Below are 25,986 nucleotides of genomic sequence, written 5' to 3' on the forward strand. Positions count from 1 at the left end.
TACCACATAAATATAAGAGCATCCTTGAAAACATGTGTTCCTGCAGCTGCCCCTTGGACCCACCAGGTTTCTCTAAATACTCCAGTTCAGCAAATATAGTTGGACGGAATTCTGAAAACAAGTTCTAAGAAAACTTATCTTACTTTTTTGCCACACGGTGAACTGTTTCAATCTGTATTATTAAAAACAGTTGTTCCGGCCTCTTTTTATATTACACCTTGACTAGTGACCACTACATCATAATAGTCTTACCAGAAACTCGCATGGGACCCGGAACAGAGGTTGCTGCTGGTGTGGTGTCTGCCAGCATTGACTCCCAGCCTGTGCTGCCTATTCTGGCTGCTCTATGAGGACATGAGCTGTGATCCTTAGAGAGAGAGGGCTTGTGGCGTTTGGAGGTTTGTGGCATTTGGAGGTCTGTGACAGCTGAAGGGCCTGTACTGGATGGAGGGTCCTGTGGACGTGGAGAACTGTCACTGCCATGTTGGCCCACACTTCACCAGTTGTAGTTTGGTACTGGCTTTGGCTCTGGCAAAGTCCCACATAGAAACCACATCGATCATGTGCCATTGAGCATCTCTCAGACCAGGGTATTGGCCTGGGAGGTGTTGTCTCTGCCCCGGTTCAATGCTGGTAAGGCTGCGGATTGCTTCTCCTAATTGTTTATGGTTGTGATGGTGGATGTGGTGATGATGGAAGGGGAGGGTGCCCGCTAGCAGGTGTTTCTTCTTGAGCCCCTCACCTTTACCATCATTTGGCAGTTTGGGGCACTATCTTGATTTTCTGGGCATTTGACTTCTATTTGCACTATTCCACATGAAATGGTCATCTTGCAGGTTTATGATATGATGTGTCTAACTGTACATTTAGAGGAAGGGTGTGAGACTTTAGTTTTGATTTAAGTTAGACCATGTTTTGAGAAAGGCATCCTTTTTTCCCTGGTCACCCCCATTTTTTGATTGATACTGGGGTAACTGACTCTGATTGTCCCCTGGGCTCTTCTAATCAGACTCAGGGCCAGTGCTCTGTGTAAAAGGTATATGGTAATTAGGTGTAATTACACTTGCTATACCAACCTACTTGTAAGCCCTTAGTAAATGGTAGGGCATGTAGGTTGAGAGACCCAGCAGATTTAATGCACTGATGTGTTGCCTGCTGTCATGTTAAAGGCAGCCCTGCTTTGAAGGCTGCTTTTTAACAGTACATTTTCTATAAATTCGACTTTGGAACTAAAGGTAATTCCAAAGGCTCACACTAGCCTATGTTTACATGTAGATCACCCGTAGGTGCCCCGGGGGTAGGATGTCTTGCAACTATAAACAGGGACAGTATAAAATATGTTTTATATGCCCTGGAGAGGGAAAAACAGCCAATTTAGTTTTGTCCCATTGTAGCACAATGGCTCCATAGGCTAGCATGAGAATACTTTAATAAAGTATGACTATTGATAGACGTGAGCTAAAAATGTACTTCGAAGTATCAACATGATAGTTAGAATAAATTCAACAACTTTCCACTATTAGATTTATTATAACTATAAACAAAAAGAAGTGATAAAACCTGATGACCCAAAATCCAGCCTTCCAGGAAGCCTTCTCTGATTGGCCAACCTCTGCCAGGTAGAGCCAAACTGTCTTAATGAACTGCGACAAAGGAGGCCTCTGGTGGGACAGAACTGCAGCAGCAGAGCAAAAGGCAGGATTGGGTGGAGTAGCAAAACTGGTCTTCAAAGAGGAAATGGCAGTTAGGACAAGACACAGGCTCACCCCCACATCCTGAATCCCCAGCCAGGCTGGAGCCCTAGTAATAAGATTAGCAGAGGGACTGGAATGGGAGTGTTAGGGAAACTTAGCCACTCCATTGGGATGGCTTAACCAGATCTTAACCTCCAGGAGAGAGTTTCTCAATATATGGATTTGGGAAATATGGTGCTTTCTAGGTCAAGAATATGCCACACTTTGGAGGAAGTGGTCATACCTAAGGGTGGCACCCTGCACCCCATTGGTCAGGGGTGCACCCCCTCTTGTTGCCCAGGAACACTGGATAAAAATAGGAGAGCTGCCCAGCAACTCAGATTCTTGCCTGAAACTACAAGGAGAAGAAGGACTACCCTGATGGAACCCTGGCCTGCACCCCAAAGGATTGCTCTCTAAAGGACTGCACCTGCTGTACCCTGTGGAACTACAGCCCTTAGGACTTTTCCTTGCTTGAAGAAGCAAAGGAGTAGACTCCCTGAGAGCAGCAGGTTAAAAGACCTACACCTGCATCATCTCCAGCAAGAAGGCCCCAGCTGGACAGTCTCCTGTGGACTTTTCGGTATTTGGCCAGGTGCATTCTGGGAAATGTAGTCCAAACATCACACGGACCATCTCAGAGCTTCTAGACCCTTGGATTTGTGTTGTGAACATTTGGAGACCCAAAGAGGACCTTCTGGAAGAAGATCCAGAAGTTTGGAGAAAATTTGAGACATTTTTGTTAAGAGCTCCATCAGGCGATCAACCAGTTGACGACAGTCAAGCCGCCGAGGTCGAACCGCAAACAAGACTAAGGAGATATTTCTCGGGTGACTAGATTTGCGAAAGTAGTGATTTGCTGTTCATGGTTGAACATTTTCTTAGACGTAGTGGGAAAAGCCCCCCGTTTTGCCATAGTACAATTCACGACACATGTATGTGTAAACAAAGGGCTAGAATATGTTACTCGTGTTGAGTACGTTTATTGTTGTTTTTAGGGTAATGGGTAAAGTTCTGTTTTTTTCACTCAGTGCGTCAACTCTCTTTTCCCGTGATATCTGTTTCTTTAAAGCAGGAAGTCTGCAATGAAAACCTGTGTTCAGTCTAAGCTAGACATGCAGATTCAACTTTATTCACATTCTAAGGTTACATCCTTCCAAGCCTTCTCATAATTGTTTAATACTCATCGCCAATTTACCTTGCTGGCAGGCGCTGCCCACATTCTCACTTATACTTGAGTAGCACGGGTTCCGACTATGCCTGGGGGCGCAAGTGCACTGCAGGGCACTGATAGGTCTTTAGCACTAGCAGTCACTGGTCCAGTGGCCAGTGGGGCACACTTGGTCAGGTTCACTTAAACCAGGCCAGAGATTGCGCACTGGTTGCAGCTCTGAAGATGACCAGCACTAGACAAGATTCAGCTGCCCCTTAGCCATAGATATTCTGTCTGTCTCCATGGCTGGACTGTGCTCCACACCAGAAACAGAAAAGGCATGCCTGGGAGAGCATGCGGACACCCTGACAGAGGGAGATGGACACGGTGGCAGAGGCCCCTGTGTTCCTCCTGTCTCCTGATCCCAGACCATGGATCAGTGGAATGCTCGATTGCCATTCTAATGATGTGCGAGCTACTGCTGTTGTCTATGACCAACACTAACCAGCCCCGGTTCAGTCAATGCCCCTGACTGCCCTACAGAGTCCTTTCCGAATTCCCTCTATCCTCACCCCAGAAGTCTAGCTCTCAGCTCTCAGCTCTCAGCACCCGGCAACAGCCACCGCAATGCCAACAATCCCTGCTGGTGATGGAATCCTCGCCATGACGTCACACAGGAGGTCTACGGCCTGCGGGTGAAGGAAGGGGCAGTGTGCAAACTTAGGCCTTGTGTCCCTCAAGAGCATGCATTTAATCGAGACAGGATGTTCCATTGGACGGCAACAGAATGTATTGCAGAGGGGAGAAAACAAGGGAACTGAGGCAAAGGAGAAACATTTCACTTCATAGCCAGCTGAGTTGTGTGTGTATACTGTGTGTTTCCTGCAGATTCCCGCCCCTGCTGACATCACTATGCAGTCACAGGTAAGAGGGGTACTGACTGCACTGTCACTGCTTGCAAGTGCCCCCTCCCACAGATAACATACCATAGGTCTCACAAATCAAGCAAGGGATCATAGTAAAAAGAAAGAGTGGCTACCTGGGCCTAGTCTTGGCTCCTCAGCAAAGTGTGCATGGCCTCCTGGTGGCAGCACAACATGTCAGGAACTGTAGTCTGTTACTTAGTGAGTGAAAGCCACGTTAGGTGCAACCAAAGGACGGTGTAGTAATCTGTGGCTAAAGGGGTATAGCCTTTTGCTCTTATTTTAGTACCGTTAGTGTTACTCCAATGTTGCGCATGGGGTGAGACGAGTGAATCTTTACCGTCATGTAGTTTAATAAATGCACATATGTCCTGCCTCCAGCCAACTCAATAAATAAAAGTTACCTGATACACATTTGTGCTGCCTACAATTAGCGCACACTGCCTCCTTGGCCCATCCCTCTCCCTGAAGGATAACAAAGCTTCTGACACAACGGGAAAGTGGTAATTTGCTGACAAAAGCAATGTAGGTTGGTGAGTAACATACCGTGATGGCCATTCATACCAACTTGAAGCTTCGGCGTACCAAAACAGACATCTTGGCAGGGACAACAGAGGCAAAAAATTAAAATCCCACATGTTTATAACTAGATGCAGCCAAGGAAAACAGCCTCTAGCATTTGGCCTCGATCTTTAAATGCTCAGCACATCATTTACAGCCATGTTTGCAGAAATGGACCTCGGAGCACTGAAAATTTCGAGCGCTCTGGTCAAATGCTCTTAGAGAAAGGGAAAAGTAGTCCCTAAACAGATGTTACAGTTGTACAAGCAGAAGCCTACAGATCCTGGGGCGATACTCCAAGGGAGTGAACAGCTCGGAAAAAGGAGTGACCAGGATTCCAAATTATCCACTAGAAAGCAAGGATTTTTACTAGAAAACCAACTAGACAAATCAAAAGCAATGAGAGGAGGCAAAGCCCACACAGCATATACAACAGATCATCCTGCCAGCGCAAGCGCTGTCTAAGCTCGACCTAAAAATTATGTAATACTTTAGCAGCTCCCAATTTCGGCAGACGTTATAATTTAAAATATTTGAGTGGTATGTGTGAATGCAGATTCAAGGCCCTCCTGCACAAATAAACACATTTCACCAACAGCAGGTGCAAAGAGAGAAGAACAAAAACGTCAATTAAATAGGTCTGCTATGTAGTCCTATTGAGCCAGGATAGATCCAGGGAAGTCACTTAGGGTCATGATCAAGGGTCTTCCTGATCTTGATCACAAGTCTAAGATAGTTATACACGGTCACTATTGTTTCATCGGATGCAAGACGTTGAAGGAAGTAAAGTGCCTGTGTGCATTGTCTTATGGCTTGGATAGTGAAGGTATGAAAAGTGCTTTGTGGGAAGAACTGATCACCGGGGCATGGGTCGAGATTGCGCTCCCAATTATTACAGTGTGGAAAGGAGACTAGCCTACAAAATAGGTTTATTCTGAACCACAGGAGGATAAAGTGCTATTAATACTGTGCATTCAAAATCAAAAAGGGCTGGGAGCAATCAAAAGGGGACAGCGATATGTAGGAAGTGACCAATGGCATTGATTTATTTTTTCCCACCTCGCAGCCCCGAACAATTTAACAAATATCTCTGACCTTTTGCCCAAAGAGGATAAGGTTGCAGGGTCTTCAAACAGGTCCAGTCTGAACAGATCCGTAGCCATGTCTCCAATTTCCCTCAGCCAAGGCATCTCAACACCACGGTCCAGAGACAGGAAGTCCTCAATGATCGATCTATTAAATACTGATGCTTCATTGGTCCAGACCGCATAAATGGATGTGTCCATATATTGTCCTTCAAGAGGACAAGCCCTTGTTCCCTGTGGCAGATGAAGGCGGCAATACCTTTGGAAGTGAAAGCAAGCGATGGGTGAACCTATTTTCGGTGACCTGCAACCTGCCCCTAAATTAGACATTTAGTGGCAGATTATGATAGCAGTCGGAAATCCATGACCACAGGTCCGAGGTTTTCGGACCGACAACTCTGGTTTTAATTCCGACCACCTAATAACAATGTAGGCGGTCGGAATTGTAACCGGCCGGTCATTCCGGCTGGATTCCGACGGGCTCCTTGAGTCGGAGGCCCTATCGTAATCCCTGAGGACGCCATTTCTGCCATCGGGATTACGATATCGGTTTCTGACAGGCTTTCGATGTCGGGCTTTCCGACATTGAAAGCCTGTCGGAAAGCGACTTCCTCCATGGCCTCCGGTTGGGGGCTAAGGTAGCAACTATGTTGCCCCCCTGTCTTCCCTGCACCGCGCGGCAGGCACCTTGCGTGTGCCTGCCACACGGTGAAGGGATTAAGAGAATCTCCCATTTCTTCATGGGATCTTGTGCCATGGCCGCAGCACAAGCTCCCATAGAGAGATGGGAGTATGCGACTGCACCCTGTGCGGTCGCAGTGTAATGGCGGTGTCGGGACCGCCAACCCGAGGTCGGTCGACCCGAGACCACGGCGATATCGGGCGGACTCACATTGTAATCAGGCCATTAGTCTGATAGATTGCCAGTATGTGTCAATTACATCTTTTGTCCAATTTTGCAGCAAAAGATAGCATTAATACTCTTGACAAACTGGCTTTTTCTAATCTCCTGCTGCGGAAACCAGGGCCCTTGATTGTTGAAGGTCACACCACGTATATATTTCCCTAATGGGATTAATCAGAGACTTGTCCATGCCAAGATCTTCCATAGTGCTCACAATTTACTATATGACACACAATCAAAGACGCAGAACAGGTCCATAAATCCCAGAAGTAGTGAGCCCTCTTTGGTGATCGTATACTTGCCCCACAAAAGGGAGAGACTGAAGCAGAGATTGAAGTAATTGTCCTCCATCCCAAGCCTCTGCCTGAACCAGTATTGGATGTCCTAAAGTGTGCTGGTCTCCTCAACCCATGCCTCAAGATGTGACAGTAGGACATGGCCCAGGACACTCACCGTTGAGTCCAGGAGAGAGATCGGTTGGTAACACCCAACATCCACTCACTCTTCTTTTTTAAAAATAGGGATGATAATAGATTCCGAACATGTTTCTGGAACAACTTGCTCCCCATAAAATATTGTTTACCAGAGAGGCCCAAACCTGAACATGGCTCTCAAATAAGTCCAAAGGAACCCCACCTGGACCCAGTGCTTTGCAACTGGGGCTTGTTTTAATGGCCTCCCATATTTCGTCTAAATTAGGCAGGGTTTTTGGTTAATTCTCCCTTTGAGATGGCTCAGGTATCAAATATTATTTAACCCTGCCCTATGCTCCCTCGGCCCTCAATAGTCACTATGAGACCTGTTCCTGAGTGACATTCACTCTAAATTTAAACGTATTCTGCTCTGAATGTAAATGCTAATTCATGTGATCAGTGTTAGGCGAATAAGGAAACATTTGTTTCTTTATTGCTAGCATTCTACTAGATATTAGCAGTTGTGCTGTTCATGTATCAGTACGATAGACAGATACTGTATCTAAATCTCTGGTCAGAAAGGAAACTCCACTACTTAGAAGGGAGATGGAGAGGTATATAATCCTTCAGTATAACCCTTGCACGATTGCTGCAGATGTGAAATGAAGTGGATAAGCATCATGAGGGGCAGAATTGCAATATTATTGGGCTAATATGAAACTCTGCCAAAGTCACTACCTGAAGTTAGCAGAGGGAAAAGAGATGTTCAAAGAAGGGGACAAGAATAGGCCAGGGCAAACCTTTACATGAAAATCCCATCCCTGAAGCAGCTACGTTAGGATGCAATGGGTATTGTGGCTTGCTTGCAAGATACGCCCTTTGAACAGAGTCAAGGGGAAGGTCGGAACTCCTACAAACCACAGTAAAACATACTATGAGCCACTTTTTTTTTTTTTAAACAAAATTACCATGGTTACATGAACCTGACTACATAGACCTTATAAACACACTTTTAAAAAAAAAAAAGTGTGACACACTGGTCTGCAAACGGTTTTATCAAACCTAAATTCACACAAATATTCAGGCGATTTGAGTGTTATATAATTCAGTGAACCTGCAACTATACAAAAATGAGCTTTTCAATATCCCTAAGTGCCCTACCCAATGTTTTCCTCCCCCGTTTCGATATCCCTAGCTAAAACCATCTTCGAGAAACCTTGGTGTAAACTTCAATATGACAAGGGACTTGGATTTTTCATAACAGCCATAGCACAGCAGCTAAGCATCAAGTACTAAGGGGCATATTTACAAGGGGTTATTGCAACCATAACATCACTTTTTTGACGTTCTGGTGGCAATTACCCCTTCACATTATTTACAAGTCACATTATTTACAAGGCGGCGTTAAGCCACTTAATGTGTAAATAATGCCCCTATTCACGCAGCACTTAGCATGAACGAGGTTGGCAATGGGTGTTTCTGTGGGTCTTCTGCCACAATACCCATTGCTTTTTGACGCTGCCACCTATTTACAAGGCTGGCATAAATATGGGGCAGCGCCAAAATGAAGACAAGGGAAAACCTGGTCTTAAACTGTTGCAACAAGGAAAAATTATTAATTTCTCCCTATTTTTGCTGTTGCTATGTGTGGCAATTCGCCATCAGTGATTGTTCATGTGCAGGAAGGTGCCCCTTCCTGCACATGAACAATCATTAGATAATGACGAGTTGCAACTTCTATATTCTGAAGCACACATAGAAGTTACAATTCGCCATTAGTGATTGTTAATGTGCAGGATGGGACACCTTCCTGCACATGAACAATCATTCCCTGCAATGCAGCCACCCTTGCACTATGTTGTAAGGGTGCCTGCATTAGCACTAGGCAGCTAAATTTAGCACCAGCGTTAGGGGAAACGCAGGGGTGTGCTGGTTTATTGTAAATACGGTGCATCCCTTTGTTTTCAGAATGTCAGAGCACAGGGTTACCAATTATGGCGTAACACCATTCTCCGCCATTCTGTTGTAAATATGCCCCTAAATATTTACAAAATGCACCCATACGTTTGCCTTCCACACTGCAAAACGTTTGTCACTGGACTAGTCCTCAGCAACATTGACTATTAACAGAGCATATTAGTGTGTTTCCCTCAATACTCTTCTCTTCACTGAAACCATACAAATTCTTGCCACAAGTGGTTTTTAGCTTACTCAGATAATCACATTAGATGGCTATCATTTAAAAGAGAGTCCTGAAAATGCTTTTGATCCTGCCTTCAAGGCACAAAGGACTCCTGCCCAAATTACAAATGCTTTGTCCCTGCTAATAATTTATGATTGATCAGTCAAAATATCCTACTTACACCTAAACCTCCTTGTGAAGCATCATATTTTGGACCCTAATGTCTGTATTAGAATTGATATCATCTACGATCCCACCTAACTATTCCTTACTCTATATGTTACCCACTCAAAACCGATGTTAATCTCGGGTCTCTGTTCTCATTATCTTACAACATGAAATAAATAGAGAGAAAAATAAAATAAAATAAAGACTGTACTAATAATGCCTCATAGAGAGAGAGAGAAGTCGATTAATAAGTATTGGAAAATAAAAATGCATAAAATATATGAAATCTTTAAAAGCTGAGCAAACCTCTTTAGCTCTGAATTTCTATATATGCAAGCTAAATCAAAAATGTTCCTTTAATACTCTTGAAGATATCCCTGGGGGCACAGAGGAAAGAGACAAAAGGAATTCCACATGAGATATTAGGGAAATAGTTCTTTCTTTAGATCAATATAATGGTAATTTTAAAAGGTTTTTAATTAAAATTAAATTACCAAGCATTGGCAAAGCCGATTTTTCTGGCCTTTTATTAGCACATGGGTGAAATATTGGCTTTGCCAAAGCCTTTGCATGTGCAGTTGACTGTCGTTTAATGCTAATGACATACTTGCTCATTGCTTTACCTTTTTAAGATGGACAACATGTTTAGAAGCAACACATCAAACATCTTGGAACCCTTCCACAATTTTTGCTAATAAACCCTGCAAACACATTGGCAAGACAGGCACAGAGGAGACTGTAACTGCATGTATGTATTTGGCTGGTTGAGTACCTCAATGCTGCAAAAAGTACCTGTTTTCAATAATTGGTTCAAGTATAGGCGTATGTGTAAGTAACTATGGAGACTAATCATGCCTATTCAGTAATGTTGAAAAAAGCAGAGGGGCATATTATCAAGCAGGGCGTTAAAATTATCGCCGCTTTAGCGGCAGAAAACTGCCGCTAAAGCGGCAATAATGGACTTGACAATATGCCGCAGAGAATTTCCATAGAAGCCCATGTTGACACCAGAACATGGGCTTCTATGGGAATTCTCTGCGGCATATTATCAAGCCCATTATCGCCGCTTTAGCGGCAGTTTTCTGCCGCTAAAGCGGCGATAATTTTAACACAGTTTCTTGATAATATGCCCCAGAGTTTTTAACCTCCCTTTCAATAGGAGTTTCTCATTCACTGATCATGGCCAGTTCCATACAAAAGCCCCTTTTACCTAAAGGAAAGAACTGAAGGTTGAAAAAGTGCTTTTTAGAAAGGATTATGTAGGAAAAGCTGATTAGCAGGAGTAGGGGGGCAAGGGCTGGAAGCATGAATGAAGCAGCGGACGGAAAAGACCTGCAGTGTCTGCTTCTCTTGGCGGTCAGAAATACTCACATTAAGTATTTTATGAATCAATGTTATTTGATTGTTTTTATAAGAAAAAGAAAAACACACATTTCTGTGCCTACATTTAGCTGATCGGCAGGTAAAAGTAAACTAGTTTCCCTGGGGTCTCTTTCCAGCGACCCTGCTGCTATCTTTTCCTGGGGTACATAGTGGTCGGGTGAGAGTCAGATACTGAAATATGAGCATTTTAGGTGATCTCCAGGATTCATTAATCATCACTGCGATTGGGGGTGAAGGGTAGACAAATGGCTGGAATAGGTAGGATCGACTAAGGTCAATGAGGAAATGAATGTGAATGAAAGCCAGGGAGTCATAATCCTCCTCAACCACCAAGGTGATAATTGTAGCCTCAAAGTCTGTTCCAGTTGACGATTAAGAGAGTAGAACAAAAGTATCTTTTATGAGGATGTTTGTTGGTCTCTCATATTCATGTACATAGGAATAAATAGTTCTTTATTCAAATAATTATTCTGATAGGAAAATGTGTTGATTGTGTGTGATATACCAAAAAATGGAACAAAGAAGGGAAAATAAACCAGGGTGCCCTCCACTCAACATAGTCAAAATACAACACCCTAGTTATATAACACACAGCTATGTCAGCATTATAGGGGAATGTCACACTATTACTTCTTTATCTTCGTGAGACATGGATTGATATCTAATCATATACCCCCCTATGTGTGTCTATTTGACAAACAAATTAAAAAGCAGGCCGGTTCAAAACAAAAAAAAAGGTGAGTCAGGGGAGTGCCTCATGTAAGCAACATCCTGGGAGCAGTTGGCGGGTACTCACCAATTAGCTTACTGTGTCATCATTGGCACTTGCCAGACAGAAACAGAAATCAACTCCCAAAAATAAGTAATGTGTCAGGAAAGTGATATTTGTCCAAATCCAAATAGGCCAATCCCTGGAGAACCCCATAGAGAGAGGAGGCCAACTGTGGTACTCTTAAAAGGTTAAAATTGAGATACAAAAATACAGAACACCTTTAATTAATTTTTGTTGAGTTCCTACTCATTTAAAACAAGTGTCCAGTTTAGACCATTTTAACATGAATGGCTGACATGTTTCATTGCCATTAATTTTGTGGCAATTTCATCAGAGTACGTGGACCCATTTCCACCTCAGAAATGCACCGGACTAGATAGTTGACAGGTGGAATCCTACCAGCAAGCCATCATTTTAAAATCACAGAGTAACAAAGTCACCTCGATCGCCGCTCGGCTCTGCCTCAGCATCTTCTGTGAATGAGTCCACCTGGAAACTAACTGGTCCTCAAAGCCCGTCCTACATTCCTATCCAAAAGGTCAGCACGGTAATGATAGATATTAACCCCAAGGTAAGTTAAGCATCGGGGTTCCCATTGCAGCTGGGTTAATCCCTCCGAGGGGGTCATCGCTCTGCACCACAGGAAAGCCTGGACTTCTGCCAGTTGACTCTCAAGCCAGATAATAGTCCAAACTGTGGAAGAAGATGAGTAAATCATCTGCATAGAGCACTATACGATGGTGATGTCTACCAGTACACAAGCCTCTGTATAACTTCCCTGACCGTGGGCGAACAACAGGGGAGACAGGAGGCATACCTGTCGTGTTCCTCATCCCACTGAGTAATCCACCAAGATGATCTTCCCCAGGAGTACCCTAGCCGTAGGATCACTATACAGCACTCAAGTACATGTTATGAAGCCCTTGCCTACTCCCATGCAGACATCACTCCGTACAGGTAGTACAATTCCAGGCTATCAAATGCTTTTTCAATATCAACAGCAAAAACTGTGGTCCTCTCTCAACCGTTCTTCCTAGCTTCTAAAATGGCCAGTAGACATCGATGTTACACGCAGTATTGCGGTCTAGCATAAATCCTGCTTGATCTGGGTGGATTAACTTAGGCATTAAGGGCAGGAGCCTAGCCACTATGATTTTGCTCACGATTTTGTAATCAATGTTCAGCATCAATAGCGGTCAGTAGGCTGATCGTTCATAAGCAGGTTTATCCGGTTTTAGGATAGGGACTATAACTGCTTCTTTAGTGGTGCCTGCCAGGGACCCGCTAGCCCTGACCTCTATGTATAAAGCAACCAATTTAGGTATTAATTCCGCGGAGTATGTGGCATAGAATTCCATTTGAGAACCCATTGGTTCATATGTTTTATGGCAGATGTTATTTCCTGTGGAGTAATGTCTCCATCAAGGTCTATCGCTTCTCCTTCCCCAAGTCTCTGCAAAGGCAAGGTCTCTAGGTATGTTTGTGTCGCTGCACTGTCTTGCAAAGTGGAGCTAGTACAGAGAGTTGAATAATTTCAGCCGAATATGTCATTGATTTTTTCCTGCGCATATTCTGTTACCCCCTTCATCCTCTAGTTACACTATAGCCAAGCTATGCTTATCTGGGTTGGCCAGCCAAGCCAGCAGGGAATCAGACTTATCCCATTCAGCATGTGTTCTACCCATACATTATTCTACCTGCTCTGCCATTGCCTCTTTAGCCTCAATGATGTCTGTTTGGAGCTCAGGATGCCCCGGTCGTCAGATCTCTTGTGTCTCTCAGAACTCTTTCAGTAGCTTGGACTTCCCCTAGCATTGTGTGCGTGATACCCCTTGACTCAGCCAAGCAGTACCCCCAGAGAACCGCCTATAAGGCGTCCCATTTTATCTGTGGTGAGGAAGCAGTAGCTGTGTTATCAGTGAAATACTGTATTATCCTGGTTCTAACCACGTACTTGAATTCTATCTGCCGTCATTTTTTTAGCTTCTTTGAATGATGCTCTTTGTCTCTGTACCTCCCGAGGGAAGTCAGGGAAAATCCATATAACAGCATTAGCGACCAGGAGCTCTTCCTTTTGTCGGGCTTGTGCAAGGATATGATCCCAATCTTTGGAATATAGTAGTCTAATCACTACTGATCTCAGGGGGCTCGAGCCAAGGCTGTCTTGATGGGACTCGGTGGGCTCTCTCGAGTGCAAAGAAGGCAGAAAGGCCTTCAGGTGCAACCTCTGTGTGCAGGTCATTAAAGTTGCAACCCTCCACCTTCTCAGGCAGTCCCACTACCAGGACATTGTTGCGACGAGAGTAATTCTCTGCATCCTCCGCCCATAGTTCAAGAGTTCAGCCCTTCGCCTTGACTGTCGTCTGTTGCTCCTTCATCGCAGTAACCACAGGTGGGATCTCCCCTAGAATCCGCTCATTTGTGGTTACTCTCTCTGCAATTCACTTAAGGTCATCCCGTAGGAGGCCCAGGTCTATGTTATAGCATCTGTTTTGGAGTCCAGTACCTCATGGGAGGTTGTTATGGCTTGGTGGATGTCTTTTACCAATGGGTCCTTATGCGGCTCTACGGGCCGGGACACGCTCTCAGCCTTGTCCGGTGGGCCAGTCACACTCTCAGGATCTTCGTTGCGCTTGCAACAGGGTTTGCTCATGGTTCCCAAGGATAAGTTAAAGCCGCTCAGCCCTCCCTCACCAAGTTCCAGTATAGAGCCAACCACTGCTCTCCTAAGCTCATGGCACAGGGGCCTCTCCCCCCCCCCCCCACTCTGCCAACAGCGCAGTTTGATAGTCAGTAGGATCCTTAAACAGAGAGCAATGGAGCACAGTTGGCAATAATGTCCCATCCAGAGGCGGCAAGGGTCCCAACTCATATGCTGGTGCAGACGGATCTTTTAGGTGCCGTCTACTGTATGCGCTCAAAGCAGAAGTCTCACAGTTAGTTCCAGGCCAGGCCCCTCAGTTGTCCCAGCAAAGGCCTCAATCACCCATGTACTTTGGGTACAGCAGAGTGTAGAGCAGCACTGGAGTCCAAGTCGCTCCAACCGCTGCTACTCAAGGTCATCAGTAGGCCCAAGGTATTGTGCAGTAGTCTCCAAGGTCACCCCGTAAATTATGGATAGTCAGGCCCACACTGTGGGTTCCAAGATGGCGGGCTGCAGGCCCAGATCGAGGGAGCAGTGCCCCCGCCCCAGCAGGGATTAATGGGTATTTGATACAGGCACCTTTCGAGTCACCGAGGGCACACCCGGTCCGTGCTGCATCACTTGCGCCTCCCAGTGATTCCCGCCACAGGGCCCTCCAAATCCTCTTCCTACCAGCACTGGGTGAGAGCCACTCACTGCCCCAGCCACAAAGGTAGCCGTACAGTCGTGCGCACTCCATTGACAAATCGGTACTGCTCCGCTTGTCACCTTGCTCCCCCAGGCAGCGCACCACTGGCCATTAGGTTCCCAATCATAGTGTACTTCTAGTGGCAATGCCCCTTACGTGGCCATGCAGAGTCCAGCTCCAGATCAGAGCGCAGCAGTTCACTCAGGTTTGTTTGAGCGCTGCATGCAGCAGTGCGATTTCACTGTAGTTTGGCCGTCCACTGCCGGAGCCCCTCATCACCCACATCTCTAGGCATGGCTGATCTCAGCGGGTGTCACCATCTTGCACTCAGGCATACACCGTTCTCTGAAAGAGATGTCATCCCAGCCATGGCTATGGCTTCTGTAGTGAAAGGCTCATGCAGAGGGGATAGCTAGAGCTCTTGAGCTGGTCTTATGGAGTCACAATGGCGCTGGATGTGGGGTGACCGAGTGAAGCTGCAAACAACGCAATGCTGCTCACTCCATCGTCGCCAGGCCATGCCTCCCAAGCCTCTCTATAACTCATGCTCCCACTTTGTGACTTATCAATTGAGCCCTCTGAAGTCAAAAGTAAGTGGTAGCATCCATAGAATAGATGCCATCTTCTACCAAATCCAAACCTCTCCCTCCTCTTCATCTGAGAAGGAACGGTATTTAACTCACATAGGGCCTCATGTAGGTAGCCAAATACCGGTCGGTAACGGCCGATTTTCGGTAATTATACCGTTACCGACCGGTATTTAGGCTCTTGGTATGTAGGGGGACAATTTCTGTATTCGGAATTTACCGAATCGGTAATAATTACCGAATCGGTAATTTTACCGATTCGGTAAATTCCGAATACAGAAATGAGATGTAGGGGGAGTGTGTGGGTGTTGTTATGAGTCGGTATTTACCACCAACTAATAGTTGGTGGTAAATAATGAATGGATGTGGAAATGCATTTCATAGCGCCTACAAGTGTGCAATGTGGCAGACATACATGCCCTTAGGGCATGTATGTGTGCCACATGTGCACACATGGCCGATTCAGGGGTGCAACAGGGTGTCAATGTGACACCCTGCCACCCTTGCATGTGTTCCCCCCATTACCGAATCGGTATTTACCGATTCGGTAATGAGGCATACCTTCCCATCAATGGGAAGGTATGCCTCATTACCGAATCGGTAAATACCGATTCGGTAATTACCGAATTTTAGCGAATCGGTAATAATTACCGACTCATTACCTACATAGCATTTACCACTTCATAAATACCGATTCGGTATGATTCGGTATTTATGAAGTGGTAAATGCAAGCCCACCTACATGAGGCCCATAGTCCCTCTTATTAGCTGTTGCAAAACAGACAAAAGAGGGATAATGCCACAGGAAATTAGGCTTCTTATTTAAAATGGCGAGCCAGCAAAATAATCTTGCAATATAAAAAAGAGAAAACAGTAACTGAATACGGCACCATATATTTTATTAATGCAAAGATAGTTCAAATATTTACTATATTAAAGATATATAAGTTAAAAGCAAAGTATGGATAGACCCGTGTACAAGTCAGGAAATGTTTCAACAACTAGATTATCTGTGGAGTGTAGATTATAAAAAGAAAAGTACACATTACCTAGTCTTAACCTACCACTTTACCTAGCCTAAACCTATCACTAAGTATAATTTCAACACTGGTATGCATCATGGGCAGAATAGGGTTGATGGTGTGAGTAACTTAAATGTTTTACTTTCTTCCTGTAATGGTATAGCGTTGCTTTAACCACATCTGCCATATCAACTGTTTGATCTGATGATGGAGGCAATATTTTACAGCGTTATAGATTTCACAATTGGAGGGAAGAGTCTTAGTGGATCGATTAATGGATGGGAATGAGGAATTAGGGAGCAGTTGAGAGAAAAAAACATACATACAATATTCACTCACTTGCATGAGTGTCACACAACTATCAAGGTAAGAAGATGACACTTAAGTCAGCACAATTGAAACAGTCTAAAAACCCACTGGCTGCCACCAGATTAGGTACCTATGCTATAACTGTAAAGAGGGAAGACAAACATGCACAGTTCAAAACTATAAAAATAAAAATGAAACTGCATAAAATATTGCAAATGATTTGGGGCATTATTCATTGTAGGAGCAGGATTCAACCACAGCAGAAGTACCATGGAGATCCTTTGTAGAATATTTGAGAGTCAATGTAAACAGTGCACAAGGTCTCAAACTGAGGGGCATTGACCTTTAGTACCATTGACTAAAGATCAATCAAATAACAGACTAAGAGAACTAGCTGCAGGTATCCTAGATGAGTGGTCACTCAAACATTAAAGAAATCGAGTTTAGCTTTGCCCATCTTGTCCACCTCCTTAAACGCTTACAGGCACATGCATCAAGCTGAAAAAGGTTTGAAAATGTGCGAATCGCAAAAAAGGCTGTTTGCGAGCGCAATTCAGCCTTTCCCAATGCAGTAACACAATTACCGAAAAATATACAAAATCGCAAAAATAAGGAATCGCACAAATTGGGAAAGCCAAAATAGCGAATCCTTATCTGCGAGTACCTTAACCGCGATAGCAAATAGCGATTTGCAAACAATGAATCACAAACCAATGCATGTAGACTCGCAAATAGTGATTCGCACGAAAGTCGCTATTTTGCAAGTGCAGAATAAGGGGAATCACAATCAGGTGGTAAATAGGAGTAAAAAAAACCACACAGGTGCAACCACTCAGAAACCTATTTAAACTGACCTACGAGGCCCCTGAACCTTTTCACTATGGCGGTGCTCTGCGTGATGGCGAGGAGGATGAGGATCCATGCAGCAGCCCAGGGCAGAAGGAGAATACAGGAGCAGATTTTGCGCATCACATTGTTGGGACACACAGAAGATGAAATCTACGACGAAAACTAGTACAGGCTGAACGGTGCAATGATCCTGCAACCTAATAGCAGAATTGGAACCCCTAATGCAGCACCAGACCCGTAGGACCCATGCCATCCCCACTCATGTCCAGGTCCTATGTAACCTGCACCTACTTGCTTCCGGCAGTTTCCTAGTAGCTGTAGCTGGAGGGGTATCACAAAGCTCTCTTTCACGTTTCTTCAAGTCCTTCCTGGATGCCATGATGACAAGGATCCACACCCCCATCACCTTCACCACAACCCAACAGGAATTGAACAAGACCAAACTGGACTTCAACCAGGTCGCACAGTTCCCCCATGTGATCAGTTGCATAGATCGTACGCATGTTGCCAGCAGATAATGAATACATTTTCAGGAACAGGAAATCCTATCATTGCATCAATGTACAAGTAGTGTGCAATGCAAACCATATCATAACAGACATTGTGGCGCAATACCCTGGAAGCACACATGACTCCTATATATTTCGACACAGTGGCATTCACACCTGTCTGCTCCGGGGTGAATTTGGCGAAGGACATCTGCTTGGTAAACACATATACTTATTCTCAACACAAAATGGCAATATATAATTGTTGTTAACCCTTTGCTTACTATCCTGTAGGTGACAGCTCATACGCTGTGCAGAACTACATATTGACACCATACCTCAACCCAGCCACACCACATGAGCAGAGGTACAATGCAGCACACATCAGTACATGGAATGTAATTGAACGCACATTTGGACTGCTGAAAAGTCGCTTTTTCGTCCTACACAAAACTGGCAGAGCGTTGCAGTACCGACTAGAGACCCACTGCAGGATTGTGGCTGCATGTGCCATGTTGCACAATATTGCAACCAGGAGAGGCATACCCATTGAAGTGTCTGACAGTGAGTCTGAGGGGGACAACCAGCCACCGGCACAACTACGACAAGCACATGTGGCAAGCTCAGCAGAAGGGCAAAGGAGACATGCAGACATCACACAACATTATTTCTGAGGTATGTAATGATGAGACATGACACTGCATGTTTGAACAGAAACGTTTTTACTACCATGAGACCATGTAGTAGTGTGTAGCCACACATAGAAGGTGCTAAGTAGCACAGTGATTGCATGCCAAAAAATAGCAAATTAAACTATTCCAGGACCTGGAACTCAGCCACAATCATAGTTTTGTTCATGGTTACGTCCCCATGGGCAAATAAAGAAGGACAAGTCAGTCTAGCGCTTCTTGCCATGCACCGCCAAACGCCTTTCGCCTGCATCTGCAACATCCCCAAAGGGTGCACTGGAAGGTGTTGTGCAGCGGGTACTGAGCCGCCTGCCAGTGGTCACTGGCACCGACAGGCTGCTAAGGGTGGATGCCTCCTCACTCCCCTCCTCCCCTATAACATTGCTGCCCCCAACAGTAGCAGCCTGGATCTGTTCCACTGCAGTGGTTACTTGGCCAAGGGCCCTGGCCACATCCCCACAACAATGGCCCATGTCAATTATCATGGCCACGGACCGACGTGACAGCAGTGCAGTGGTGTTGCAAAGGTTATTGTTTGACCTGGTATAGGCAGCCATGCGCATCATGAACTGCCAATGCCTTCTCCTCTGTGTGTTGTGCTCTCCTGCATCACCCTAGTCAGCTCCTGCATGTGTGCATTGGTCTGCCTGTTTCCTTCCACCACCGCTGTGGTTAGCTCCTGCACACAATCAGTCATGACTGTGATGTTCCTAGCCAATTTGGTGATTTGCAGCTGTATTGACCCCATATGTCTTGCTTGCAGGCGCTGCACCCTCAACATCTGGGACTCAACGCCACCCCACAACATTTGGAGTCTGGTCATCCTGTGCTGCAGTTCAGGCCCTTGAGCTGCGGCTCCATCTTTGTCGGACCTGTGCCTGGGGTGTAGTTGTGGGGCTCACACGAGGCTGGCTAGTCACAGGAGCAGGTTCAGGAGCCAGCTCAGATTCCATAGGCTGCAGTGAGGTAACTGGGGCCCTGCGTTTTGTGGTTGCGGGGGGTATGCTTGCTGGGGCCACAGGTGTCTCCACATCAGCCTCTACAGGAGTCTCCGTGATGTCTACACATTCACTGTCGTCAGTGTCTCCTTCTGCTGCATCTGTGATGTGAAACAGTGCAATGTTAATTTGTGGTAAGGCTACTGTTGTGTGACATTAAGCACACTTGGCTCTCATTAAATCACTGACTGCAGGGGGCGTGGCTTGGCACCCGAGGAGCATGGCGGCGTACGGGTGAGGCTCCCCGGCGCGACTTGGCGGTTCCGCGCTGCCTAGCTGTTACCCGCGAAGCAAAAGTACGCTGAGGATGTCCGAAGGTTTGCTGATTGTCTTGTGACTCCCACCGGTCCTGTACATAGCGGGAAAAGAATATTTTTATCCAAGTGAGTCCTTCTTAGCAGGGACGCGATATTGCGGCCTCCATTTTGTGTTTCGCCCCAACGGCAGCGCTCCTCACGCGTGAGGAGTTTCCTTTCTATAGCTGTTGAAACCTTCCTGACAATTTCCTCAAATATGCTCTGATCAGTGCATCTTCACTGCTTTTTACTCGGATCCCTGGGCAGAGGTGTGTTGTTTTGACTCCCAGCACCTGGTTATACTGACTGGGAAGGAACAGATTTGGCAGCCATTTTGTGGATTTCTCATCATCCTTATGGCGCAAGCTCCATTTCACCTCACTGGAAATGTTTTATGGTCTTGTGACCCCTATATTATCGTCCTACCTGCCAATGTTTATGCAACAATTACTTTCTTTTCTACTTTTTGAAGATGTACCGCTGCAAATGTTAGTCTGTTTTTTGTTAAGAGAGGGGAATCATATTGCAGCTTTCCTCATTTGTTCACCCTTCGTCTCATTTCTTCCTGACCTAGGCGGAAGATGTTATGTAAGCGACCTTGACTGACGCACTTCTATATTATGTGCGATTTTCTTTCATGTTTTTTTTTTCCTCCCTCCTCTTCATGCATTTTAATTCATTTTGATTAACCTTACACATCTTTTTGCTTGGAAGTTGAGTTTGTTTTTTGATCTATGGGCAGAACGAAAGCCACTATTTCTAAGCAATCGCAACCAAAGCATATTTTTGTCAAGAACTCAAAGATTTTCACTGCATATTCTAAGTTGAAGGGTTCTCTGTTGTCCTCACCTCAAGGCTTTGTGACCAGTATGGTTCTCTTTTCAGCACCTTCTGGGAAATCCGTTACCAAACGCCTAAAACAAAATCCTCCTTCTCCACCTAAATCAGTCTCACCTGTTTCCATGGAGTTGTTGCTGGAAGAAATCAGGGCCCTTCAACCCTTTATGGAGGAAACTAATACTAAGCTACAAATCCTCACTGACAATTGGTCTCAACTTGACACAAGAGTAACTGCAGTTGAACACAGTGTGTCCTCTTTTAGAGATACAAGTGCAAATGTTTCTTAGCTTCAATCTCAAGTCTCTGTGCTGGAGTACACAGATTTGTTAAAGGGTTTGTCAGCGGTCAAATCTTCTCAACGAATTACTTGGTCAGGTTCAACCTTATTTTTCACACAAGATTATGCCAAGGCTACTGCTAACAGACGCAAGGCATTTCTTAATATGAGACCAGATCTTAGGTCAATGGGTGCCCGTTATGGTCTTTTTCACCCTTGTCTTTTCAAGGTTACTTATAACAACAGAACAACAATATATGAAGATCCGTCGCGGCTACAAAGTTTCATAAACTCATGCAGACCAAATGCTATGGACTCTTCAGGACCTTCATCTTTGAATAATGTTTAACTCTATGTAATTGCTGTGATTACAAAGTTTTCTAAACTCATGTAAAACAGATGTTATGGATTCCTCTGGACCTTCGTCTTCATTCAAAGTCTGATTCTATGTATCTTCCTCATAGGTTCTTTAGATTCTGTTTCCTTCTTTGCAGCATTTTTTTTTTCACACAAGAAGTGTTATTCGTCGGACTTAGATGAGCTTATTGTTATAACCTAGATTAAAAATATGTTAGTTTGCTTGCTCATTGTTTTTCTCGTTCATAGTGCGTTTTATTAACTATCTTAATATTTGTTGTCCTTCGCTTCCACAGATTTATTACCCTCATGGCGTGGTTTTCCCCCGGTCCTCCGTGTGGTTGAACCCGGGTGAATCATCTGTTCCATGTGGTTTCACCCCCCCTTGTGTCTCCCAGAATCTTCTTTGTGTAGGTATGTTATTCCTATACATTCCTTTTTTATTTTTATCTTCTCCTCTTTCTTCCTCTCCAAATATTTTTCCTACTTTTTTCTCAGGTGTCGTTGATATTTTTCTTCTTTGCTTCTTTCAGCACTCTATTCCTTATCTTCTTTCAGGTGTCTTCATTATTGACGCTCTTTTCCTCCTATTCATTGCTTCAAATATTCTTGTCATTACGCATCTATTTTCTTCTATTTTTTTTTTACTCACAACTCCTCTAACATGTTCAATCACTCAAATGTTTTCTCTTATCAACTTTATTGTTCGTTTCTATTGACTTCCTTATCTTTATCTCTTAACCCTATAGTTAAATTGATCATATATATGATACTCCTCCCTTTCTATATTTCCTATTACTGTTCCGTTGAATTGGATTATTATTGTTCAATTTTTTCAACTCTTCCTTCTTTTCACATGTTATGTCGTTAAAATTAGTTTCTTGGAACATTAGGAGATTCGGGGCCATATGTACGAAGCCTAATACCGGTCGGTAACGGCCGATTTTCGGTAATTATACCGTTACCGACCGGTATTTAGGCTTTTGCAATGTAGGGGGCACATTACAGGATTCGGTATTTACCGAATCAGTAAAATTACCGAATCGGTAATTTTACCGATTCGGTAATTTTACCGATTCGGTAAATACCGAATCCTATAATGATATGTAGGGGGAGTGTGTGGGTGTTGTGGGGATTCGTTATTTACCACCAACTAAAAGTTGGTGGTAAATGACGAATAGGTGAAAAAAAGCATTTTTGTGCACGTTTAAGGGTGCAATGTGGCAGACATACATGCCCTTAGGGCATGTATGTGTGCCACATGTGCACACATGCAGGAATCAGGGGTGCAACAGGGTGTCACTGTGACACCCTGCCACCCTTGATTGTGCTCCCCCCATTACCGAATCGGTATTTACCGATTCGGTAATGGTAACTGGCTTCAAGGGATGCATTATTACCGAATCGGTAAATACCGGTTCTAAAATACCGAATTTTACTGATTCGGTAATAATTACCGAATTATTATCTACATAACATTTACCACTTCATAAATACCGAATCGGTAAAATTCGGTATTTATGAAGTGGTAAATGTTGGGCTACCTACATAAGGCCCTAAATTCTCCTACCAAAAGACAGAGAGTCTTAACCCACTTAGCTAAACTAGAAGCTGATATTGAATTATTAAAATTAAAATTGGGCTGGGTGGAGGAAGTTTTCTTTTCCCAAGGTGATGGTAAACGTAATGGAGTCATGATACTTTGTCATAAATCGCTCCCTGTTAAATGTATATCACAAGAATCTGATACGGATGGTCGTTGGCTTAGTGTTAAACTACTTTTGAGGGGTGCTCCAGTCTCTTTTCTTAGCGTTTATGCCCCTACTGGTGGTGACTCATTTTTTTGGTCTTCACTAGGTAAGCAAATCACTCTTTGTATTGAAGATAATTTTATATTAGCGAGTGATTGTAATCAGATTTTAGACCCATTTATAGATCGAAATTCCAAAGTCTCTTTCATCCCTAATAAACCCCACAAATCTTTTGTCCACTTTATCACCTAACATAAACTCCTAGATGCTTTGAGATTATGTAATCCCGTCACTAGCGATTACACCTTTTATTTACCTGTTCACCATACTCAATCACAAATTGATTACTTTTTTGTATCCCATAACATATCACAAGCACTTATGAATGCAGAAATTGGTCCCATACTACTATCGGACCATGCACTCATCTCAATCAGCCTCGATATAGTGCCTAGGGTTAATGCTCCCAGAAGATGGCGTTTTAATAATAATCTTCTTTTGGATCCAGCATTTACCTCTTCCTTCACTACCTTCTTTAATAAATATTTTTCAATAAACCAAAGTGACTCTCTATCCTTCTCGACTATTTGGGATGCCTTTAAGGCCTCAGCGAGAGACTTCATAATAAATTATGTTGCCAAAAAGCGTAGAATTGCGCGCCAATGTACCAATACTCTTTTTCAAGATATAAAGAGACTGGAGCACTCATATTACACATCTAACTCAAAAGATGTTCTAACTGCTCTTATAACAGCAAAATGACAGTTTAATAAAGAATCAAAAGACAATGCCTCACTATATCTATTGAAATCTAGTGCGAAATTTTATGCTGGTAAAAAGAAAGCAGGGAAAATTCTGGCTAATTATTTAAAAACTAGGAATAACAAGCTAAACATTGAGTCTATTTATGATGAACATTCTGTCTTAAAGTTTAAGGATGCCCAAATTTTGAATTAATTTTCTCTGTTTTACAAATCATTGTATTCCTCGGAAACAAATACCACGGATCTTTTGTTGTCACAATTTTTCTCCACCATACAAAAACCCCAACATACTCCTCCTAATTTATCCTCTTTGGTATCTGATCTAACACAACAAGAACTTTTGGAAGCTCTTCGACATCTCAAAAAAGATAAAGCACCTGGACCAGATGGTTTCACTGTCTAATTTTTTTTCACTTTTCTAAATTATTATTACCCAAATTGCACTTCCTGATACATTCCTTTTGCTCCTTGGAAAATTCTGTTGGCTCTTTCTCAGAAGCACACATTTGCCTCATACCTAAAGATGGTAAAGACTCAAAGTATTCTAAAAATTACAGGCCCATCTCTCTTGTCAACATCGATTATATCCCTATTTACCATGTATATTAGGTAAGGAGCAATCCGCCTTTGTCAAAGGGCGGGTTATCACAGATAATACCCGACTCTTTTTCAACATTTTATCCAAAAGCTCACATCTAAAGCAATAGCATTAGACGCGGAAAAAGCGTTTGATAGAGTTTAATGGCCTTACCTATTTTACACCCTTAGATGGTTTGGCTTCGGGCCTAAACTTATCTCCCTCCTCTATTCTAATCCTCGCCCTGCTGTTTGCGCTAACAGCCTAACATCTCCATTTTTTGATTTAGGTAGAGGAGTACGCCAGGGATGCCCCTTATCCCCTTTCTTTTCAATTTGGCTCTTGAACCTTTCATTTCAAAAATCCGTCATAAATTCACATATACATGGTTTTGAAACACCAACATGTCACATTAAACTTGCAGCGTATGTTGACGACATAATGCTTTTTCTTTCAAGACCTAGTGATTCGATTCCTGCTTTTTTAGCAGAAGTACAATCCTTTTCCTTAATTTCTGGCTACAAATTAAATGGTGACAAATGCGAGATTCTGCCTTTGACTAAATACACTTTTAAGGCAGATTTTAACTCGGCTAACTTCACATGGAGCCCCAAATATATTAAGTATTTAGGGTTACATTTGCCACCTTCAATTCCTGGTACAGTGACGCTATGCATGAACAAGTGCATTAAAAAAAATCTCGGAACTTAAAACTAAATGGCACCCTCTTTACTTGTCTTGGTGGGGGCGCCTTGACACTATAAAGATGATGCTCTCCCCTATAGTATTATACACCATTTCCAACATACCGGTCCCTATTTCTGCTTAATCATTTAAAAACGTTAACTCCATACTCTCCTCTTTCTTATGGAGTAATAAGAAAACTCGTATGTCTATCTCCAAACTAGTTCGCCGTAAAATTGAAGGAGGAGTTAATTTTCCCAATTATTCTGCTTATCAAAAAGCTTTTCTTCCACGTCAAGCCTCATATTGGCTGCTTGCTTCTACAGAAGAGTGCCCTTTATGGACATCAGTTGAGAACTCTTTTTTATCCCCTTTTTCTTTTCAGGAGTTTATCTCCTTTTCTCGTAAGTTCCTGCAAGCCAAGTTGGATGATAGTTCTGCTCAGCTCCAGCACTCTGCTTCCTCCTCTCACTTTCTCTGGGCACCGAATGAATCATGGGCTAGATGACTTCCTGGTTGTGATGTCATCAGCATGCTTCCAATGCGATGCGCTAATTGCAATTTCACTATTAGCGGTATTTCGCATCTCTATCGTCAGTTCACTAATCGCGATTGTGATTTTTACCGATTCGGTAATTATTCGCAAGGGGGTTCATGCATTGCAGATAGCGATTTCTAAATAGCGATTCCTTATTAATCGCTATTGAGGAATCGCTAATTCTGATTTTGATGCATATGCCCCCCAGTCGCGAAGTCAAAAGCTAGTCAGCATTATTATAAATAAATCGTCTCGTTCTTGTTGTTGTTGACTGGACAAAAAAGATTGTATTTTCTCCCAAAAAGTGAGAGACCTTTTGAACAAGAAAAGGAAAAGGAATTGTGACTTAGA

Source organism: Triturus cristatus, chromosome 3_1, assembly GCF_964204655.1.
Source record: "Triturus cristatus chromosome 3_1, aTriCri1.1, whole genome shotgun sequence".
NCBI lineage: Eukaryota > Metazoa > Chordata > Amphibia > Caudata > Salamandridae > Triturus > Triturus cristatus.